This window comes from Oryctolagus cuniculus, chromosome 18, assembly GCF_964237555.1.
Source record: "Oryctolagus cuniculus chromosome 18, mOryCun1.1, whole genome shotgun sequence".
Lineage (NCBI taxonomy): Eukaryota > Metazoa > Chordata > Mammalia > Lagomorpha > Leporidae > Oryctolagus > Oryctolagus cuniculus.
In genome coordinates, this window is record NC_091449.1 from 42,607,125 (window position 1) to 42,623,921 (window position 16,797).

The 16,797-nt window shown below is 37.1% G+C and overlaps 1 non-coding gene across 1 annotated transcript; it reads right to left on the reverse strand.

Annotated features, from left to right (window-relative positions):
- Positions 1-12,573: 12,573 nt before the first annotated feature.
- Positions 12,574-12,689, reverse strand: LOC127491411 (U5 spliceosomal RNA). The gene has a single exon (XR_007920072.2). It is a non-coding gene; the product is annotated as a U5 spliceosomal RNA (small nuclear RNA).
- Between the last annotated feature and the right edge of the window lie 4,108 nt (positions 12,690-16,797).

Sequence of the window (16,797 nt, forward strand, 5' to 3'; positions counted from 1 at the left end):
TTTTGGATTATAGTGGTTTTGGGCTATCGTATTCTGCTTTCCTAGGTGCATTAGCAAGAAACTGGGCCAGAAGTGGAGCAACTGGGACTCAGACTGACACTCTGATATTGGATGTGGTGGTCCCAAGTGGTGACATAATCTGCTATGCTACAATGCCCACCCATTCCATGAACTTCTTGGAGCCCCCATTGTTGTCTCAGCTAAAGCTCTAGGCCCTATTCATACAATAAAAAAGCAGATGATTCTGGAGGCTGAGACCCTGGCAGAGTTGAGAGTGTGCTTTTCTGTATTCTTGAGTGGAAAGTAAGCTGGATATGGGGGAATGCTACCCGTGCTTCCACACTGTTTAATGGTGGCAATACTGGACATTTCAGGACCACTCAGTTGGCCAAGGGTACTTGCTATACACCTTTTAGGAGGTACAGGATGGAACTGTTCAGGGATCAGTGAACTTTACATGAAGTGCCAGAGAAGTAAGCACTTTAGGCTTCATAGGTCTTCATGTCTGCTAGGACTACTCACTTCTGCTACAGTAGCACAAAAGCACCCATAGAAAATATGTCAAAGGATGATTGTGACTGTATTCCAATAAAACTTTTTTTATGAAGTCAGAATTGGCCCATGTACAGTAGTTCACTAACCCATAGACCAGCTAAAGCAGTAGCACATTAGACCAAAATAGAAGAATCTTTTTCTTCTTTATAACAGATCAGAAAACAAACCCTTCTGCTTCTGACAACTATGCTATTTCTTTCTCTGTCATTAACATTTTATTTTGACTTTATAACACTTTAACTGCATGGAACATTTACATAAGATAGTAAAGTACAGTGATGTAGTCATTATTTTTTTATTACCTGGAGGATGAATGAAAATGAAATGTACTCACTAGCTGCCATAATAAAACTGATAAAATTATATGTTCTCTATTCATCGATCAGTATATAAAATGATATAGGAAATACATATTCCATTGTTTCATAAACATAATGTGTGGAACTCATAATTGCTAATAACATTAAATTCCAAACTCATTCTGCAAGAGACACAGAGAAAGTGAGTAACTGAAAAATCATGTTGTAGGCATAACATAATCTTCAGGATTGTGTTCAGTGTTCACATTAAGTGAAGTGAAAACAAGCCATGAAATTTGGCATCAAGGGAGCACTCTCATACAAGTTGACTTGAATACTTAAATGTGTGCTTTTTCCAACATAATGATCAGTGTGGAAGTTCACCTATATAGGGATATAGGATGCTTTAAGCACCATTAAAAGGGCTTTGTAAGATAAATGGTTGTAATGTGTGTTTATATATGTATATATTTATATATATGCATATATGCCACATGTACTTACTATATGCATATGTACATTTATAAGAACACTTCAAAAAGTTCCTGAAAAATAGAATTACAAGTTAAGTTTATGTTGGTACAAAATGATTTTGAAAGCCATGCTTATGAGAGGTCTTGAGAAAGTCCATGAAAGTGTGTATTATGAAAAAACTGCATGGGCTTTCAAAAATTTTTGTGCCAAAATAAACATTTTTCCCCAAAACTTATTTATTTGAAAGGCAGACACAGCCCCCATCCCCCACACAAACACATATGCACACAACTCTTATATGCTTTTTACCCTCTATGGACCTGTAACAGCATAGTTCAGAACTCAAAGCTAGGAGCTGGAACCCAGTCCAGATCTCTAAAATGGGTGGTTGGAACCCAAGTACTTGAGTTATCACTGCTGCTTCCCAGGATCTGCATTAGCAGGAAGCTTGAATCAGAATGAGAGCTAAAAAACAAAAGCTTCTAAGGAGAGTTTTTCTGAAACAATGGAGACTGAACATTTCCACAGAAACTCATTTATGTGTCTCTGGCACATAGAATTGCAGAAACCAAATATGCCCTACTAGAGCTAGGCATCAGACATTGGATGAATCTGAGTTGTCTCCATTTCATCCAGTCATCCAACACATTTCTAATGTGTGCCAGGAACTCTTCTAGGCACTGGGTTATAGAAAACAGACAAGCTTCTTACCCTCATGGACCTTACATTCCAATGGGAGAAAACAGACAAGATGGAAATGAATGCAGTTTAGTTAAAATGGTAACATTGACAGCGTAATCTTATTACAAAATGGAAATTATGGTGAGAATCAACTTTTCTGAAATTCTAGGCTGGGAAAGGGTATTTATATAAGCTTTTATTTATTCATTTTTTTGAAAGGGAGGGAGGGAGAGGGGGTAATGGAGAGCGAGAAAGGGAGGAAGAGATTTATCTTTCATCCCCTGGTTCATTCCCCCAAAAGCCCATAACAGCCAGGGGTGGGTCAGGTCTGATCAAAGCTGGGAATGAGGAACTCAATCCAGGTCTCCCAAGTGTTTGGCAGAGACCCAATTACTTGAGCTATCACCTGTTGTCTTCCAGTGTGCACCTTAGCAGGAAGTTGGAATCCAAAGCAAAACTGGAACTCAAACCCAGGTCCTCCAGTAAGAGTTGTTGGTGTCCTCATAGTGTCTTAATCATTATGCCAAATGTCCTCCCTAGGAAAGATTATTTAAACATTATTTTTGGTGAGTTTCATTGAGAAGGTGACATTTCATCCTAGTCTTGAAGCTGATGAGAGAATGCAACATGTGGATTTCTGGGGTCAGAAAGATTGGCTGGTTCCCAGGAGCTGAGAGAGCAGGAAGAATAGTGTGGAGGCCAGTATGCTATGGTGGAAAGGTCAAGGGCAGAAATTATAGACTGTAGTTGCTCATCTCTTCCCACTGTCAGAGACCCTGTAATCATTTCTAGATCCATGTTTTCAAAGCAGTGTTACAGTCTTTTCTATCAGCCAACAGATGAAGACACTGAGTCTCAGAGCTTAGGCTACTGGCTCTGGGTCACATAAACGTTATTTTGTAGATATACTTTACATCTTTAATTTTTGCCAATAGAAATTTCAAAAGAATTTAATTCTTTCACAGTTACACAACTAATAAATGTTAGAGTGGGATTAAAATTCAGTTCTCTCTATTTTTAGGATTGATGTTGCTTTACTTTCTGTCTCAGGGCACCCGTCCACGAGGAGAAGGAATCTTGTGAAAATTCCTAATAATAACTAACAAATGCAGCTGCAAATGAACAATGTAAAGTTCTGTAAATTTTCTGAGAGAGTAGAATAGTGTTGTGAAAGCACACTATCATATTGAAGAGTGTGCCTTTTCATGGTTTACAACTGGAAGAAACTCCTCAAAGTTGGTGGAATGGTTCAGCAATGAGAAGAGGATATAAATTTTTGTCTGAAGTTTTAAGTGCTGGCTGTATTCCTTATACTAGTGGTTCCCAACTGGAGGCTACTTTATTCTCCAGGGAACACTGGCCAGGTCTAGAGACATTTTTGATAGTCATGAATTGGCTGGGGGATGGTACTGGTGTCTAGTAGGTAGGGGGCCATAGGTGCTGCTAAACATTCCAGAATGCACAGAGCAGCTCCACCTGAATCCCCAAAGAAATCATTTGGCTCAAAATAACAGTAGCATTACGATTGATAAATCCTATCTTGGTAGTTAGATAAGAAAAATGTAATTTGATTAATATGGTATCTGAATTCAGAAAGTCTACTATTATAAATAAGAGAGACTAATCTAGTTGATTTTCAAAAACAAAGAATACTAGTGATACTTTTTGTCTAAAAGAAGGTGATGGAACCAAGGAAGATGGCAAATTTCAGAGCATATAGACTGGAAATAAAATTGTGGTGCTGCTAACTATTTTAGCTGTATCTTTTTTGATCATAAAATGGGAAATTAAAAAGATTTATATTTTAGGTTTTAAAGTAATTTTTAAAGATTTTTTTTTTCATTTGAAAAGCAGTTACAGAGAGAGGGAGGGAGAGAGAGAGAGAGAGCAAGAAAGATGGATCTTCCATCTCTGGCTCATTCCCCAAATGGCTGCCATGTCTAAAACTGGCCAAATCAAAGCCAGGAGCCTGGAATTCCATCTGGGTCTCCCAGGGGGGTGGCATGGCCTCAAGCACTTGAGCCATCTTCTGCTGCTTTCCCAGGCATATTAGCAGGGAGCTGTATCAGAAGTGGAGTAGCCAGGACTTGAACTGTTGCCCATATGGAGTACTGGCATTGAAGGCGACAACTTAACCCAGTGTGCTACAATGTTGGCCCCACAGATTTTGCTTTTAAAAGAACACATTTTTCATACAGATTGGGCACTATCAGTGAATGCTACTTGCTTTTATTGGACATTTGCTCAAATTGTGTAAATAGCATTAAATGATGGGAATTGGTGCATAAATCACAGTCTCCCAGTGTCTGTGAGAAGCTGAGAATTTTTTCTGAATCATATATATGGAAGTTAGCAACCAGATGCAATTTTGATCTACAGGTGTCACTTGTTTGATGCATGTTCTACTAAATTTCTTTTCCTCCCAAATATGAGAATGAAGCATATATCATGGAGAGAATGTAGATGATATCTCAAGTATAAAAATAATTTAAAATATTTTAAAGGCTGCCATTTAAAAACATTACCTTTGTTTTCATTTTTACTTATGCAATAATCAGTTCTAGAAAATGAATGGTAAATTGTAGGGCTTTTGCTAAATATGATAGTGCACAAAGAAGTAAAAAAGACTCCAAGATCAACAGGTCGCTGAAAATCTGTGTTCACATTTTGGTTTATAGCTTTGTTTAAGAAGGTGGCTGTTTGAGAATTTACTTTCAGATTTATCCCTTTATTTTAGGTAGCTTGATTTCTCCCTGTTTTCCATAGCTGAAAGCAAAAATAACAATTCTGATTCCCTGTCACTTAAAGAGGAGGAGATTTATTACATTTAACCAAAAGGGCACTGTTGGAACAGGGACAACGTAAGTTAACTGTAATCAGGGTACTCCAGGCAGGCTGTCATAGACTTCCAGGTCATCCCTTATCTGTCTCTAATGCATGGGCATCAGCGGTTGGGATTTTCTATTCACAGAAATGCTGCTGAAGAAAAATACCCAAAGGGATTAGCTTGTAGCTGGCTGTATGTCACAGGCTAGGTGACTGTGATATTTCTTGTATAAGTTCTGTTTTATACCATCAGCTGTAGTTCTTTATTGGCAGAATAGAGCATGTCAAGTAATTATTCCTTCAGTAACTTGTATGACGGAAGCATGGAGAAGGTAGCTATTGGTTGGAATTTGAACACAACCAAGAGGTGAAATTCTGTTTCATCCAAGGAATAGGAGGACATTACTCTGAACTTTATTTTTTTTTTTTTTTATTTTGCTGTTGTTTAAAAAATTCAATTACTTAGGGGCAGAGAGATAGGTAAATAGAGCTAGAGCTAGAGTACTTCCATCCATTCAGTTCACTCCCCAAATGCCTGCAACAGTCAAGACTGATCCTGGCTGAAGCCGGGAGCTGGGAACTCAATCCAGGTCATGTGGCAAGGATCTACATACCTGAGCCATCACCTGCTGCCTCCCAGGATGCCCATTAGCAGGAACTGGAACGTAGGGTGGATATGGAACTTGAACCCAGGCACTATGACATGGTTTGAGGTCGTGTAAACTGGCATCTTAAGCATATACCAAAAACCCATTCCTGTTGTTCATGTTTTGACCATAAAGAAATATTTCGTGTTCAGACTGGGAAAAAAGGACCCTTTTCTGGTTACAGGACTCCAATTCTGTGAGCCAGGGCCTCTATATAGACTTCAGGTTTACTCCCGCATAGGGTCTGCCCTTATCTAACAGCACAGTGGTTGTGTGATTTAAGAGGACTTTTCAATTTTTTGTTTGCTTATTTTGTTTTCAAGATGATCTCATGGATAGATGCTTACACATATGCATTTTTTTTAAAGATTGATTTATTTTATTTGAAAGTCAGAGCAACACAGAGAGAGGAGAGGCAGAGAGAGAGAGAGAGATAGAGAGAGAAAAGAGAGAGAGAGAGAGAGAGAGAGAGAGAGAGAGAGAGAGAGAGAGAGAGGTGTCTTCCATCCACTGGTTCACTCCCCAGATGGCTGCAATGGCCAGAGCTGTGCCAATCCGAAGCTAGGAGCCAGGAGCTTCTTCCAGGTTTTCCACCTGAGTGCAGGGGCCCAAGGACTTGGGCCATCTTCTGCTTTCCTAGGCCATAGCAGAGAGCTGGATTGGAAGTGGAGCAGCCGGGTCTTGAACTGGTGCCCATATTGGATGCTGGTGCTTCAGGCCAAGGTGTTAACCTGCTGCACCACAGAGCCGGCCCAATATACCTATGTTTTAAACATAACCAGGATCATATGTATTGTTAGTAGTAACTTTTATTCCACTTTTAGGCTACAATACATTTTATATTTATGTAAGAAATCCTCCAACATTTTTAACCAAGAACTAACTTCAAAGTAATAATGGAAAACTTTTCTATTTAATTAAAACACATACTTTCTAGCTAAAGAATAAAGGGTTCTTTTTCTTTTTTTAAATTAGGTTCCAAGATAATATAGATACCACATAATTTCCCCTGTATTCAGTTCATTGTAATTTAACAAAGAGAAACTTTGCCTTTGAGTTTGAGGAATATATTTCCTCCAGAGATAAACTTGTAACGTTTGCTTCAGAACCCAGGAGTTTAATTTATAATTCCCCATTATGTTCAGCAGTTGCCAGCATGGAAAGCAATAGCAGAGATGGAGGAGTAAGGGGAGGAGTGTGGAAAACTGACATTAATGGCATTCAATATGTAAAACTTTTTTTACAGATATTTTTTATGATCTATATTGGAATATGATACTGGTGACATTTCAGGTTTCCTTGCTGGTGCTACTCCTTGGGCAATGGGATATGCTACAGGGGAATCAGCTTAAACTTTGCTTTACTGAGCATGTTAGTGGAGCTTGCACATGTTATTGATCAGGGCAGTGATAATAGGTGCAGGTTTTACTATGAGGAGAATTTTTACTCTGTTGATTCTCTAGGTGATTTAAGTTATTGGATTATAATAGAAATATAAAAGTGCACAAATCATAATTTCAGAGCTTGACTACTAACCAAGATCAGAAAAGATAAAGTTACCTAGAAATATTCTTTGTGGTTCCCTTGCTCAACCTTTCTCCTTAATGACAAGTTCCATCATGATTTCTAAAACCAGAAATTAATGTCTGATTTTGAACTTCTTATAAATGAAATTGTGTATTATGTACTCGCTTGTGTCTGTAATTATTTGGACTCAGTTCTGTTTATGAGATTTATTCATGTTACTGTGTGTAGAATTAACTTATTTTAATTGATGTATGTTATATGTAAGAAAATACCATGATTTAGTTAATTTAATCTTTCATTGAGGGTATTTGAATTACTTGCAATTTTTTTATTAATGAATGATTTTCCTTCAATGTTTTTTAAAAAACTAGTATTCTGCAGATAGTTATTAGTCTTTTTCCTTACAAAAAGATTTTTATGACTTACCATTATATTTTGTTTCTATCAGTTTTACTAATATATACTAGATATGTTTTTCTCTGTGTTTATGCTGCTTGAGATTATGGTACTTGTTGCTCTTATTATAGAAATAAAAATATGTATTTCATATATACAGATTTAGGAGCATAGTGATACTTCTTTTCTCACCATATGCTCTCCCTTCTGCCCACACTCCTACCCTCCCTCCTTCTTGCTTTATTAATCTTTCTTTTAATTTTTACAATGATATTCTTTCAGTTTATTTTATAATCATAACATTAACCCTCCACAAAGTTTTAATTTAACAAATAGTAAGAAGAAAAAAACACTGTTTCTCAACAGTAGAGAAAGGGCTGTAAACAATAATCAATTCTTAAAATGTCAATTTTGCTCATACACATTACATATTTTTGTGCTCTATTAGTTACCACAGATCAGGGAAAACACACGGCATTTGTCTTTTTGGAACTGGCTTATTTCACCAAACATAATGGTTTCCAGTTACATCCATTTTGTTGTGAAAGATAAGATTTCATTCTTTTTTATGGTTGGATAGAATTCTTCAGTGTCTATATGTCACATTTTCTTTTTTAAAAAAAAATTTTAAATGGATAATATACAATTTTATTATTTGCATGCATTTCATAAATACAACTTAAGGAATATAGTAATTCTTCCCACCATCCCTACCTTCCCACCTGCTCTCCCACCCCTCTTCATCTTCCATTTCCTGTTCCCAGTCTTGTTAGAATTCAACCCTTTGTATGAGAAAGAAAAAGAAAAAACAAGCAAATAAACAAAACTATTCCTTGATAGTCTAGACAACAGCTGTTCAAAGTCATTGCATCTCAAAGGTAATTTTGCTTTTTTTATTTTTGAAACTTAATTATTTTTAAGGCAAACCTAGTCTTCAGTTGATGAGCACTTGGGTTGATTCCCTGGCTTTGCTATTGTGAATTGAGCTGCAGTAGACACAGAAGTACAGATAGTTCTTTCATATGCTGATTTCATTTCCCTTGGGAAGATTCCCAGGAGTGGAATGGCTAGGTCATATGGGAGATCTGTTTTTAGATTTCTGAGTAATCTCCATACTGTCTTCCACAATGGCCATACTAATTTACATTCCCATAAACAGTGTATTGAGGTACCTTCTTCCCTGCATCCACACCAGTATGTATTGTTTTTTGATTTCTCTAAGGGAGCCATTCTATCTGGGATGATGTAAAACATCATTTTGGTTTTGATTTGCATTTTCCTGATGGCTAGTGATCCTGAGGATTTTTTTGTGTGTCTGTTGGCCATTTAATTTCATCTTTTGAAAAAATGCCTTTAAAATCTTTGATCATTTTTAACTGGGTTATTTGCTTTGTTGTTGTTGAGTTTCTTGAGCTCTCTATAGATTCTGGATATTAATCCTTTATCAGTTACATAGTTTGCAAATATTTTCTCCCATTCTGTCGGTTGCCTCTTCACTTTGTTGAGTGTTTTCTTTGCAGTGTAGAAGCTTTTTAGCTTGCTGCAATCTGTTTTGTCTATTTTTGCTTTTATTGTCTATGTTTCTGGGGTCTATTCCAAGTCTTTGCCTATGCCAATATCATAAAAAGTTTCCCCAATGTTTTCTAGTAATTTGATGGTATCAGGTCATAGATTTAGATCCTTTATCCATTTTAAGTTGATTTTTGTATAAAGTGTAAGGTAGGGATATTGCTTAGTACTTCTGTATGCAGAGATCCAATTTTCCCAGCACCATTAAAGACTATCTTTTCTCCATGGATTGATTTTTAGCTCCTTTATCATAGATTAGTTTATTGTATATGAATTTATTGATTCCTGGAGTTTCTATTCTATTCCATTGGTCTACATGTCTATTTTTGTGCCAATACGAGGCTATTTTGAATATAACCACTTTGTAGTGTATCTTGAAATCAGGATGTCTCCAGCTTTCTTTTTGTTAAGATTACTTTACCCTTTTGAGGTCTCTTGTGTTTCCATATGTATTCTTGCATCTTTTTTTTCTAGATTGAGAAGAATGTTCTTGGTATTTTGATTGGGATTGCATTGATCCTGTAAATTGCTTTAGGTAGTATGGATATTTTGATGATATTAGTTCTTCCAGTACATGAACATGGAAGATTTTTCCATCTTTTTTGTGTTTTTCTATTTCTTTCATTGATGTTTGTAATTTTCATTGTAGAGATCTTTCACATCCTTGGTGAAATTTGTTCCAAGATAAATATTTTGTAGCTATTGTGAATGGTACTGATCCCATAAGTATTTTTTCCACTCAGAGATAGCATTGTCTATTTATACCAAGGCTATTGATTTATGTATTTTAATTTTATATACTGCAACTTTTCCAAACTCTCTTTTGAGTTCCAATAGCCTCTTAGTGGAGCCTTTTGGTTTCACAATATATAGAATCATGTCATCTGCAAACAGGGATAATTTGACTTCTTCCTTTCCAATTTATATCCCTTTGATTTTATTTTCTTGCCTGCTGGCTCTATCTAAAACTTTCAGAACTACACTGAATAGCAGTGGTCAAAATGGGCATTCTTATTTGATTTCACATCTTAGTAGAAATGCTTCCAACTTTTCCTCATTCGATATAATGCTGGGTGTGTGGTTTTTTTTATTGCATTGGTTGTGTTGAGGAATGTTCCTTCTATACCCAATTTGCTTAAGGTTTTCATCATAAAAGGATATTGTATTTTATCAAATGCTTTATCTGCATCCATTGAGATAATTACGTGGTTTTTATCCTTCAATTTGTTAATGTGATCTTTCACATTATTGAATATGTTGAACTATCACTCACCACTTTTTGAAAATTCTTGGCCATTATTTATTTAAAACTGCTTCTGTATGACCTCTTTTTCCCTGTTATGTCTAATTACACACATGTTAATCCTTTTCATGCCACTTTACTCTATTTTGTCTGTTTCATACCCTTCTTTGTGGTTCAGTTTCGATACTTTTATGACTCTATCTTCCAAATTTTTCATCCTCTCCTCGTCTCTACCTAATCTGCTGTTAAAACCGTTCTATTGAGTTCTGAAGTTCAATAGTTATATGCCTACATCTAGAATTTCCTTCTTATTCTTTTATTGATTCCAGTCCTCTGATGGTATTTACCTTGCCATCTCTTTTTGAAAATATGATTAGTTATTTTAAATTTTAAATAACTAATACCTAGATCACCAGTGAGTTTCTTGCTATGGTCATTGTCTTCTTGAGATTTTTATTAATATTTTACTGAATGATGATTACTGTCTATGAAAAGTTGAAGAGGATCTATGCACCCTTGGCTTTTGGAAGAATAGAGAGGTGGATCACCACAGTTGAGTCAAGGTTAAAATATTTCCAGGCAGTATTTCAGTGTCTGCAAGAGATGGCATTTTTATAATTCTCCACTGTTTGTAGTATGTAGTCTTTTAAGGCTCCAGTTGAACACCTGAGGTATTTATTAGAGCTGTTATTCCTTGTTAGAATCAATACATCCATTTTTTTGTATCCTTGTTACCAAGGGGCTGCTCTCATCCTCTTCAACTTCTTGGTTTATGATTCCTGCTAAGCTTTTCATGACCTATGCCCACAACAAGTTAGTGAAAACCTCAATGAAGAAAAATGAGTAGAATTTGGGCTTACCTTAGTGAACTTTGCTTCTCTCCACACTCTTGGCCCTTCAAATCTTAGTGCCTTGATAGCTCTGTTGGCTTCTAGTAGAATTCAGAGTGCTTCATCTGCTAAAGGTTAGTCTACCATTACTGGAAATAGAAATTCCAGTTACACTTTTTAAAGCTCTTGTTTTATCATAAATTTCTCTCTTGTGGTACTAAACAGAAATTCAATTTTACTTTAGTTTTTATGGTTTGATAATATATGTCTCTTTCATTAGACTGAAAGTTCCAAGTGGGTACTGCTCATGTGTGCTTTTGTAGAGCATTGTGTTCCAATTAGCTGGCTCAGTGCCTGATGCAGAGGGTGAGTAAAATATTAAGGGAATGAATGGATGAATAAATAATAAAGGAGTTTTTGAGTGTACGAAGTAAATAGAATGAAAAAGTAAGCTCAACCAGCAAGGCAAGAGTGAAACATTTATCCAGAACAAAAGAACTAAGAAGATCATCCAGAAAGATACTAAGTTATCTCATGAGTTGGAAGTTGGAAAGATGACCTCAGATAGTGCTATGAAACGAGAAAAATGTTTTATTCAAGATTTTAATAGAACATGTAGGCAGAAAGAATATTATTAAATGTTCTCATTTAAAAATATGGACCCAAGAATATTTATGAAGACAAACGAAGATTCTTTATTGAAAGTACATTGAAGGCCGGCGCCTTGGCTCAGTAGGCTAATCCTCCGCCTTGCGGCGCCGGCACACCGGGTTCTAATCCCGGTCGGGGCACCAGATTCTGTCCTGGTTGCCCCTCTTCCAGGCCAGCTCTCTGCTGTGGCCAGGGAGTGCAGTGGAGGATGGCCCAAGTGCTTGGGCCCTGCACCCCATGGGAGACCAGGATAAGTACCTGGCTCCTGCCTTTGGATAGGCGCGGTGCGCCGGCCGCAGTGCACTGGCTGTGGCGGCCATTGGAGGGTGAACCAATGGCAAAGGAAGACCTTTCTCTCTGTCTCTCTCTCTCTGTGTCCACTCTGCCCGTAAAAAAAAAAAAAAAAAAAAAAAAAAAAAAGTGTATATTGCAGCACTTACAGAATAGTATAGCCATTGAGTTCCATTGTTTGCCACTGGCTTATTCCCAAATAGTGAAAAATAAATTTTGAAATTCTGGGTGCCAGTATTTTGGTGTACTGGGTTAGCTACCGTCTGCAATGCTAGCAGCCCATAAGGGCACCAATTGGAGTCCTTGTTGCTCCCCTTCTAGCTCCCTGCTAACTCACCTGGGAAAGCAGTGGAAGATGGTCCATGCAATCATATGGGAGACCGGATGAAACTCTTGGCTTCTGGTTTTGGCCTGGCCCAGCTGCAGCCATTGCAGCCATTTAGGGTGTGAACCAGTGGATGGCAGTTCTCTCTCTTTCTCTCCCTTTCTCCCTTTAACTCTGCCTTTCAAATAGATAAAATAAATCTTATTTAAATTAAGAAAAAGAAAATCCTGTGTGCTTAGATTCCATACTCTACATTTTTTCCCTTGCTACAGCAAGGCCTCAACAAATTGGGTTAAGACTCAGAATTGTTTCTCTCCACGGAAATATTTAGCAAAAAGCAAAAGATTTATATGATCTGAAGAGAACCCAGAGTATATACTCTATGTTTTTATAGGAAAATTTTTAGTGCTGTTAATTATAGAATCTCTTGGAATCTCATGTTTAAATGGGGCTTTGGATATCATTGATATCAGATGAAAATCGCTGGAAGCATGTTGACTCCCTGAGGGGTCTATCTAAAAATAAATAAGTGGAAGGCCTACTTTACAGCTCAAGTATTATAACTGCTTTAGGGATAGAGAAAATATAGATTTAGTGACTTTTAAAAAATAATCAGGAGTGAGCAGAATATTTTATTCAAGATAATTTCAGGTAACATTTAAGAGCACTATTTTTCAAATTCTAATTGCCATGTATTCTTTGCAAATTAAATCAGAGACTTGAAAATTATCTCAAAATATAAAGAAGCATAATATTTTATATAGTTGGGCATCAGCATCTTCCTTCTATAGTCATGGAAGGAGAAGATTTGTTTGTTCATTCAGTACATTACATTGAATGGAAACTGTGTGCTTCGTGGGATATAGCTAGGTTTGTGAGGGACTGTTTTTCACCTGAAGCATCACCAGGCACACAGCAATGGTAGACTGAGTGTGTAAAGTTGCATTTTAAAGGACCTCAGACAATTACAAAGGAATGTCTGAATGCATTATCTGAATGGAGGGTCCCAGAAGAGACATTCAATGACAGGAACAGCAAGTGTGGCAGAAGTAGATTCTGGCCCTGGACTGCTGTGGGGCCTAAGATGTTCATTGCTTTTGAAAGTGTATCTTCTAATGGACATCTTCATAGAATAGTACAAAGCTAGATTGATGGATTTAAGAGCAAGAACTCATGTCGCAATGAGCATATTCAATAGATGCCTCTTCCATAGGGCAGTACAACGCAGGCAGGCATCCTGCCATCATATCCTACCTCTATGACTTGTTAACTTGAGGACCTCAGACTTCTTCAGTTTTACTATCATTTCATAGATTAAAATAATGATCACATCTATTTCAGAGGATTATTGTTAAGGGTTGAAGGAGATAATACATGGAAATATTTTAATAAATTGAAATTGTTTCTTCTTAGATATCATTTTAGACCTTTTCATTGGAAATGGGAAGCAAAATAAAAGAAGATACATTAATGACCACCTGGCTCTCCTGTATCCTTCAGAAAAGCAGACTGGCAAAGCAGAAGCATTCCAGTTCCTACAACTGTCATTCTTTTCTGTGTTTCTATTCAAAAGAGATGTTACTGTTAGAATACAAGTGACATTAGTGCAAACCCCAGCAAGTACAATGTGCTCAGCAAGAGTCTTTGCTAATTCCTCAGCTTGCATTTTTTTTTAGTAGATGCCCCTGAACCAGTCAACCTGTGCAGTGGATTATCTCTACTCACAAATTGGCCATAGATGTTGCTGAAAAGTATATAATAATGACTTGGGAAATTATGAACACAAATATATTTTGTGTAGTTGCTCTTATTTTCAACCAAAAGTTTTGTGTAAGATTATTGGAGAGGACCTTATAAAAAGTAAATACTAAAATAATAATTTTTGTCTTCCTTATAAAATATTCTCCTTTTATTACCCATTATCATATCAATTCCTCTGTTAGCAAAAAGAAGAATTTATCTTCTATTTTACAAAGACAAAAGACACTAATGGTGAACTTATTTTCCTCTGAGTTTAAGTTGCTATATATATGCTATAGATCATTGAGGAACTCTTATTAGATGTCTGGTTACTTGGTCTGTCTGTTGTATTTATAAATGAGAGAAGATTCCAACATACTTTATTATGAGTGTCTACAACATGTTGGGAATGCTACCTAGGTTTGGAGATACAGAAACATGGTGACATCCTTTTCTTCAAAAAGATAAAAGTGAAGTTGCAGATACAAAGATGCATAGACACAGATAAGTGTGAAAGAACAGTGGAAGACTTTCCAATAACAGAATCTTTCAAAGTAAAAAAAAAAAAGACAATGGAAGTGCACATGTTGGAGGACTGAGTCCAAGAGGAGAAGGGGAAGAAAAAGATCTTTGCATATTAAGAGTAGATTTGTGATAGATCTTACTCATGGATATTGAAATCCCATAGGAGTATAATATGGAGTAGCTTGTGGGAGTTCATTGACATTGTGTTTACATGGCCTTATGTATATTTTAGGGAATGAGCAGTGATTTCTAAGAGATGATAGGATGAGCATTAATTAAAAAAGAGAGGAATGATGGTCTAGTTGTTAGAAGAAAGAAATTGATTCTCTATTTCAACTAAGGTGTTTTAGGTGCATGGTTGGTCTTAATTAGAGATGGCTTACTTGAGAACCTCATTTCTGTTAAGATAGGAGAGAGAAATCAATTTGTTAAATTTTAAGGATGAGAATTTAGAATTTAAGAACAAGAGTACAGAAGAAGACCAGAGTTACTGAAGAATGGAATTCACTGTGAAGATTACCCTGTTTGATGACTATAGATTGTGGTGATGTAAGGGATCATTGGAAATGACTAATTAGAATGTTCTAAAGCATCTTCTTATGTATTAGCTCAGGAGCCTAGTTTCAGTTCTGGGGAGGTATTTGGCTTGATGTCAGAGAGCACAGTTTGCAGCATGCTGTTGGGCTTCTTGTTCTTGGTGGTGATTATATTTTTGCATAAATAGCAACATCAGTGACCCCGGTTAGGAAATTTTGAACAAATCTTTTGTTGTTTACAGCAGTTCCCTGGAGTCTGTTGAGCTCCCTGAGGCATTTGAAACAGTGCAGTGACTTTTTTTCCCCCCACAAAGGACAGCCTAAAAAAGATGCAAGAAAATAAAAGATTCAGTGAGACTCACTGACATCATTGGACTCTTGGGGACATATAAATACATCTTTGCAAACTGAAATATAGATTGACATAATTAAAATATTATCAAATAGGCTGGCGCTGCAGCTCAATAGGCTAATCCTCTGCCTTGCAGCGCCGGCACACCGGGTTCTAGTCCCGGTTGGGGTGCCAGATTCTGTCCCGGTTGCCCCTCTTCCAGGCCAGCTCTCTGCTATGGCCCGGGAGTGCAGTGGAGGATGGCCCAAGTGCTTGGGCCCTGCACCCGCATGGGAGACCAGGAGAAGCACCTGGCTCCTGCCTTCGGATCGGCTCGGTGTGCAGGCCACAGCGTGCCGGCCGCAGCGGCCATTGGAGGGTGAACCAACAGCAAAGGAAGACCTTTCTCTCTGTCTCTCTCTCTCACTGTCCACTCTGCCTGTCAAAAAAAAAAAAGATATTATCAAATAGATTTGTCAATATTTTACGATCACATGAAGCTAGATGAAAGAACAGTGCTTTTTTGCTCTCAGATTCATTGTTCTCCCTTCTCTTTTTTTTAACCACAAGTGAGTGCATATAGTTTGCCTTTTGGTCTCCAGGTGGGGTTGAGTGAGGAGAGCCACTGGCTGGAGGGCAGGAGAACAGGACAGATGACTGGAGACTGAGATGTTTCTCCTTCTTTCTCCCTTTCTAGTGTCATCTCCAGCAGTAACCAAGTCTCCTCCTTCTATCTCCTTTTGGAAAACTGTTCCTTCCTTGTTACTGGTACCTTTGTTGTAGTTCTCACTCCCAGGGCAAGCTTGGCCTCTAGACTCTAACTAACCAATTCCTCTGTCCCTTGCACAACTCTGGTGTGATATAAGCCTTCTTCTCTTGCTAAACTCTGGGTCATGTCACCATCACCTTTAGCTCTTTATTTCTTTCAGCATGTAAATAACCAACGTCTTTGAATGCAGTCCCTATGTTGAAAGACATAGCAAAGTTTTGCACCTGCTTTCTTTCCCTTCCACCCTTCCTCCATCATATCTTCATTACTAGAAATGGCAAAGATTCAAGGAAAGTTTGATTAAAAAAGAAATAAAGGACAATATTGAATAAATACACAATAAAATAAAGCAAGATTATTGGAATCAAATTCCTTGATTGCAAGTGTCTATAATAGGGCATATTGTCTGCTGAGTGGAAGATATAGGTTAAGATTATTTCTTGAAATGACCTTTGTGAACAGTGTGCTTCCAGATGCTTAAGCTTTTTAAATTATCTCACCTTCCTTTAATTAAAAAGAAATTAGACCTTTAAGTCCTCATGTAATTGTAATTAAATTTAGTTCATGTGGACAAAATTTTTT